The 7,885-nt window shown below is 39.2% G+C and overlaps 1 non-coding gene across 1 annotated transcript; it reads left to right on the plus strand.

Annotated features, from left to right (window-relative positions):
* The first annotated feature begins 4,587 nt into the window (after positions 1-4,587).
* Positions 4,588-4,694, plus strand: LOC141670141 (small nucleolar RNA R71). The gene has a single exon (XR_012554384.1). It is a non-coding gene; the product is annotated as a small nucleolar RNA R71 (small nucleolar RNA).
* The last annotated feature ends 3,191 nt before the right edge of the window (positions 4,695-7,885 follow it).

Genomic DNA, 7,885 nt, shown 5'->3' on the forward strand with positions numbered 1-7,885 from the left:
GTAGAGAATGTAACCAGCACTTAGCTTTGTCCCTCAGAGAGAATGAGAAGAGTCTCAACTTGATAGCATCTTCAGTCACATCATTAAACTTGAATCTGTCGCAGATCTCGATGAAATCCCTGATGTGCATGTTGGGGTCTTCAGTAGGAGAACCCCCAAACTGAACTGAATTCTGTATCATCTGAATCGTGCTTGACTTGATCTCAAAATAGTTAGCCCTGATGGCTGGCCTGATGATGCTTGACTGAATGTCATTGATCTTAGGCTGAGAATAGTCCATCAAATCCTTAGGATTTTCTTCTTGATCGCCCAACTCTACTAAACTGGTTCCTCGACTTTCTCTTCTTCTTCTTCTACCTTCTTTTCTTCTTCAAAAACTTTCTTTCGAACCACCACAACTTCTTCCTTGGCTTTATCCAGTGTTCTCTTAAGAGTACGCGAACGCGTATGCATACACCCTCGCTAGAGTACCTGAAATAAGACAAGGAAACAAATAAGTAACAATGTCCGAGTCAAGGAACTTTAACGACCACTGATGGAAAATACATAAACTAAAAATTAACACTGCAGTCCCCCGGTAGCGGCGTCAAAAACTTGTTAGTCGCTAAACACGCGCTAATAATACACACAAGTATATGCGTTCGCAAGTAATATAAAATCTTTTCTAGTTCATTCTCACAGAGACGGGCTTGGTTAACTAATTATTTTATACACTTAAGCAACAATGTATGGTTATTATTCAATGCTAAGACGATAACAAATTGAGGTTGTTTATAACTAAGAATTAAACTAACAATTATAACTAAGAGATTAAAGATGATTGAATTAATATATATGATAAACATGGAATTCTAACTTCAATAAATACTTCATTCAGTAGCCTTATTATTCTTAACCTTAGCATGTAATGGTGATGACACCAATCAGATAACATGAAACCGATAAACGCCAACTTTTGTTGCACGAGTACCATACTACCAGACATCCACAAAAGAGATAGAAGCTGAATAGACACCAGTTATACTGAGACCCTATATATCTATAGAATTTGACAACATAACGGTTTAAGCACAAGTTATCTATCTTGATTACATAGGGCAAGTAAGATTGTTAAAATTACCTACGAATCATGCATATAAATACATGAGAATATGCTAGCATGGCAAGTTCTAAATCCTAATGCTAGAAAAAGTTCTTATCCAGTTTGAATCTTATCCAATGAAGTAGCATTAGGATTCTATAAACGTGAAAGATGATCAACGACTTGAATTTTAGTCCTCTTTCTGTCCTTGATCTCTAGTTCAAATTCTTGAAGCAAAAGAACCCATCTAATCAATCTAGGCTTCGAGTCCTTCTTTGAGACGAGATAACGAATTGCAGCGTGATCAGTGAAAACTATCACCTTAGTACCAATTAGATAAGATCAAAATTTCTCAAAAACCATAGACAATAGCCAAAAGTTCTTTCTCCGTAGTAGTGTAATTCAGTTGAGCACCAATTAGGGTCTTGCTAGTGTAGTAGACCACATGAAACACGTTGTTCTTCCTCTGCCCAAGAACTGCTCCAACTGCATAATCACTTGCATCGCACATCATCTCAAAAGGTTCATTCCAATCAGGCGCAGTTATGACAGGTGCCGTGATTAAACTCTTCTTCAATGTTTCAAAAGCTGCAAGGCACTCTTCATCAAACTTGAAAGGGACGTCTTTCTCTAGAAAACTGCACAATGGCTTCTAAATCTTAGAGAAGTCTTTGATGAAACGCCTATAGAAACCCGCATGACCAAGAAAATTGTGAATTCCCTTAACAGAAATAGGTGGAGGAAGATTTTCAATAACCCCACCTTGGTTTTATCCACCTCACGACCCTTACTAGAAACCTTGTGCCCAAGAATAATGACCTGTCGCACTCTAAAGTGACATTTCTCCCAATTGAGAATCAAATTGGTCTCAACACACCTCTTGAGAACGTGTCCAAGATTTTGCAAGCATTCATCAAAAGAATCGCCAAATACAGAGAAGTCATCCATGAACACCTTCACATTCTGGCCAATCATATCAGAAAAAATGGCCATCATAAATCTCTGAAATGTGGCTGGTATATCACACAGACCAAACGAAACTCGTCTGAAGGCGAAAGTACCAAATGGACAAGTGAAGGTAGTCTTCCCCTGATCTTCTGGAGCTATACAAATCTGATTGTAACTCGAATAGCCATCAAGGAGACAGTATGTACTCATGACCAGCCAATCTATCAAACATTTTGTCGATGAAAGACAAAGGAAAATGATCCTTCCTAGTGGCCTTGTTCAGCTTCCTATAGTCCATGCAAACTCTCCACCCCATGACTGTTCTTGTAGGAATAAGCTCATTCTTCTCATTTGCTACCACAGTAATTCCACCTTTCTTTGGCACATATTGAACCGGGCTTACCCATGAACAGTCAAAAAATAGGATAGATGATCCCTGCATCTAGCCACTTAAGAATTTCTCTCTTCACTACTTCCTTCATGATCGGATTAAGTCTTCTTTGTTGCTCGACCGTAGGCTTGCTACCTTCCTTAAGCAGAATTTTATGTATGCAATAAGAATGGCTGATTCCCTTGATTATAGTCCAACCAATTGCCGATTTGAACTCTCTTAGAAGCCTCAGGAGCTTTTCCTCGTCACTACCTGAAATGTCAGATGTAATAATAACAGGCAAAGTAGATGCATCACCTAAAAATGCATACCTCAAATGCTCAGTAGAGGCTTAAGCTCAAGAGTGGGAGCTTCCTCAATAGATGGCTTGAGGCGTTTAGGAGCTTTGTTCAATTCCTCCATTTCAAGAGATTCAAAAGGCATATCAATCTTTCTCTTCCAAGGAGAAGCATTCAAATATTGTAATTGTTCTTCACCTTCATCATCTTCACTATCTGAATTTCCCAATAAGGCTTTTTCTAAGGCATCGGACCTTAGCAATTGATCAAGTTCTGAAGTAACCACGGAATCAATCAACTCCACCTTTAAGCACTCCTAATTTTTCGTAGGAAATTTCATAGCATTGAACACATTAAAAGTTACATCCTGATCCAGCACTCGCAGTGTGAGCTCATCCTTCTGCACATCTATCAAGGTTCGGCCAGTCGACAAGAAAGGTCTTCCCATGATTATGGGAATCTTCTTATCCTCCTCGAAATCAAGAATAACGAAATAAGCAGGGAAAATGAGTTTATCAACCTTGACCAAGACATTCTCCACAATACCTCGCGGATATGTAATAGAACGGTCGGCCAACTGCAAGGTCATATAAGTCTGTTTTGGATCAGGTACGTCTAACTGCTTGAAGATTGACAAAGGCATCAGATTGATGCTAGCTCCCAAGTCACATAAGCATCTGTCAAAAGACACTTTTCCAATAGTACACTGAATAGTGAAGCTTCCTGGATCTTTAAGCTTTGGAGGCAACTTCTGTTGCAGCACAACACTGCATTCCTCCGTGAGAGCGACGGTCTCTAAATCATCTAGCTTCACTTTCCGAGAGAGAATACCTTTCATAAACTTTGCATAACTAGGCATCTGCTCAAGAGCCTCAACGAAAGGTATGTTGATGTGAAGTTTCTTGAACACCTCCAGAAACTTCTCAAATTGCTTGTCTAGCTTTTTCTTCTGCAGCCGCTTAGGAAAAGGCGGTGGAGGGTAGATCTGTTTCTCCCCTGTATTACCCTCAAGAGGAGTGTGCTCAATAGTAATCTTCCTCGGTTCCACTTCTACTTCCTGCTGCTCTACTTCTTTCTCATCCTCAGCTTCTTCAGTCAACGCTTGAGTTTGTTTGGGATTCGCAACCTTTCCAGATCTCAAAGTGATTGCCTTTACCTGCTCCTTGGCTTCGTTCCTTCTTGGCACTTCAGTGTCACTTGGTAGAGTACCAGGTTGACGATTTAGAAAGGCATTGGCAATTTTCCTAATTTGATTTTCCAAGGTCTCGATAGAAACAGCTTGACTCTTGCACATTAGCTTCAACTCCTCTAATTCAGATTTTTCATTAGCTTGTTGCAGCTGAAGTTGTTGTCTCGGTGTATATTGCGGTTGCTGAAAACCAGGGGGGTTGTACTGCTTAGCTGGATACTGCTGATAATATTGTTGTACCGCATTTTGAGCATTGCTCCAACTGAAATTAGGATGATTGCGGTTGTTGGAATGATAAGTGGCTGACACAGGTTGCTGCGAACGCTGAAAGTTGCTCACGTACTGAGCTGATTCACTAGAAATTATGCACTGATCAGTCTCATGGGCACCAGCACAAAGCTCACAGACACTAGCGATTTGATTAACCCCATGATTAGCCAAAGTGTCCACCTTCATCGTCAAAGCCTTAAGTTGGGCAGCTATAACAGTTGCTGCATCCAACTCCAGAATTCCTGCTACTTTTCCCTGAGTCAGTCTCTGGGAAGGATTCTGGTACTCATTAGCAGCCATCAGTTCAATAAGTTCATAAGCTTCATCGTAACTTTTAGCCCACAAGGCTCCTCCTGATGATGCATCAAGCATGGGTCTAGAAGTAGCACCCAATCCATTGTAGAAACAGTTAATAATCATCCAATCATGCATGCCATGGTGCGGGCACTTCCTTAGCATCTCCTTATATCGATCCCAAGCCTCACACAGAGATTCTTTATTTTGCTGAGCAAACTGAGTAAGAGCATTCCTGATTGCAGCAGTCTTCGCCATATGGAAGAATTTAGTGAGAAATTTTTGAGCAAGATCTTATCAAGTGGTGATAGACCCTACTGGTAGAGAATGTAACCAACACTTAGCTTTGTCCCTCAGAGAGAATGAGAAGAGTCGCAACTTGATAGAATCTTCAGTCACATCATTAAACTTGAATGTGTCGCATATCTCGATGAAATCCCTGATTTGCATGTTGGGGTCTTCAGTAGGAGAACCCCCAAACTGAACTGAATTCTGTATCATCTGAATCGTGCTTGACTTGATCTCAAAATAGTTAGCCCTGATGGCTAGCCTGATGATGCTTGACTGAATGTCATTGATCTTAGGCTGAGAATAGTCCATCAAAGCCTTAGGATTTTCTGCTTGATCGCCCATCTCTACTAAAACTGGCTCCTCGACTTTCTCTTCTTCTTCTACCTTCTTTTCTTCTTCAAAAACTTCCTTTCGAACCACCACAACTTCTTCCTCGACTTTATCCAATGTTCTCTTACGAGTACGCGAACGCGTATGCATACACCCTCGCTAGAGTACCTGAAATAAGACAAGGAAACAAATAAGTAACAATGTCCGAGTTAATGGACTTTAACGACCACTGATGAAAAATACATAAACTAAAAATTCACACTACAGTCCCCCGACATCGGCGCCAAAAACTTGTTAGTCGCTAAACACGCGCTAATAATACACGCAAGTATATGTGTTCGCAAGTAATATAGAATCTTTTCTAGTTCGTTCTCACAGAGACTGGCTTGGTTAACTAATTAATTTATGCACTTAAGCAACAATGTATGGTTATTATTCAATGCTAAGACGATAACAAATTGAGGTTGTTTATAACTAACAATAATAACTAAGAGAGTAAAGATGATTGAATTAATATATATGACAAACATGGGATTCTAACTTCATTAAATACTTCATTCAGTAGCCTTATTATTCTTAACCTTAGCATGTAATGGTGATGGCACTAATCAGATAACACGAAACTGATAAACGCCAACTTTCGTTGCACGAGTACCATACTACCAGACATCCACAAAAGTGATAGAAGCCGAATAGACACCAATTATATTGAGACCCAATAGATCTATAGAATTTGACAACATAACGGTTTAATTACAAGTTATCTATCTTGATTACATAGGGCAAGTAAGATGGTTAAAATTATCTACGAATCATGCATATAAATACATGAACCTATGCTAGCATGGCAAGTTCTAAATCCTTAAATTCACTGTCGCTTCATTAAAGATTAACTCACTATGTTATAAGTTCACGACGCTCATAAGACGAATACGCACAACCAATACTAGGTTATCATACAATCACCACACACCAAGGCATTGAAACAAATTAACTAAAAAAATCCATAAATAAATCCGTTAGAACCCCACGATAACGATTAGCCCAAAACCGGACTCATCATCAACGTGGCTTCCGATGAAAGCATGGTATAACAAACATAGACTTTATAACGAATAAACAAAACCAAGTTAACACAAGAGTATAGGTTCAACAAAACAAGAAACGAGCATCCAAGAATACAACTCAAACAAAGATTCATAAGAATAAACTAGGTCGTCTTCGCCTTTGTTGAATTGTGCTATAGGTCTCTTATCGTCTTCTCCTTGCGCTCTAATATATATCGTACTTGATTACATATGAAAAACGACATAAAGTTGTTTATATAGCAGCCCCATGCAATCTAGAATTCCTCCAATTATAATTATAATAGAATCAGGATTCTCTAATTTTGCACCGGCACGGGCGCGCGCTATCACAGCGCGGGCGCGCTGCCTTTCTGACATCCTGGCGCGGCTGCGCGCTTGACCAGCGCGGGTGCGCCGTAATTTTGGAAAAACTTCAGATTTTCTTCTTTTCCTTGCTGCTTCGAGCCGGCTTTCCACGAGCTTTTATTCCAACACCACCTTGACACCAAATTAGCACCAAAATAATGCTAATTCACCTGATTACCTAGATAATGCCTGAAATACAAAAACAGTAGAAAACACGTCAAAACACTTAACAACTTGAGTACAAATGCATCAATTCAAATCTTATTAGAGCATTATAAAGTGTCATAAATGCCACTCAAGAGAAAGAGATCATATGGCCCCTCTACATGATTCTTCAAGAGAGTTGTTCTATTTTGATAATGATCTTCTCATCTTTCAAGAAAAAAATTGGATTTAATGTGACTGCCAAAAGAATGATTCTAAAGAAGATAGAAGAACTAAGGAGCAGAAAAGCCTCAGATGCACTCCCAAAAACTCTATCAATTCCCTTCACAGGAAAGAAAGTGCACTTGAGGCCTTACTGGCTGATGGAATTCATGGATGAAAAAGGTGTTAGGAGATTCTTCAGACTGAATGACCAATTGAGCATCTCAAGCAATGAGACTCTATTGGAAATAAAAGAAAAGCTGGATCTATCAAATGCTGAAGAACTTGAAAATCACAGACAACTCCAAAATCAAATAGAAGAAAATAACAGGAAGCTTGGGAAGAAATCAAGACAATCAAGGAGATAGATCACATCTGCTCAGACTAGAGGAGCACCTTGAAAATGATTGTGAGAACTCCTTGTACACTCTATTTTGTTCAATGTTCAAATAAACTATAGCACTTACTAGTTTTATCTACCATAATTCAATCTGTACATTTAGGGTATTTTGTTATCATCAAGTTTTTCTTAATTTATGGCTACAATTCCAGTAGACATAAATTGGGGGAGATTGTTAGGAATACGTTGTGAACATGATGATAAGTCTTGTAGCACATGTCTGCAAACAACAATGTATTAGTTGAGTAAACTCTGTAGGATTCTTTAAGTCATGTTGACTACTAGATTTATATGCAGAATAGGGTGGCTAATTGTAAATATAAGATGTCTTGTAATTCTGTATAAGTGAAATAAAGTCAAGTGGCAGAAAGGATCCCGGCAGATGATCTACAAAGGCTCCCGACAGATAATCAACAAGGAATCCGACGGATGACCAACATAGTCCCGACGGATGATCATATTCAAAAGAGCAGTTGACAGTGACAACACAGTCACATACGTCAGGTGTTTGCAAATGGAATGTGGCAGCCTAATTGCAGGATTTAGATAACAAAGAAGCATTACCATTTCCATGCAATTATGAAGATATTCAAAGATGCTGGATAATGTAATGA

This window comes from Apium graveolens, chromosome 6 (genome assembly GCF_009905375.1).
Source record: "Apium graveolens cultivar Ventura chromosome 6, ASM990537v1, whole genome shotgun sequence".
Lineage (NCBI taxonomy): Eukaryota > Viridiplantae > Streptophyta > Magnoliopsida > Apiales > Apiaceae > Apium > Apium graveolens.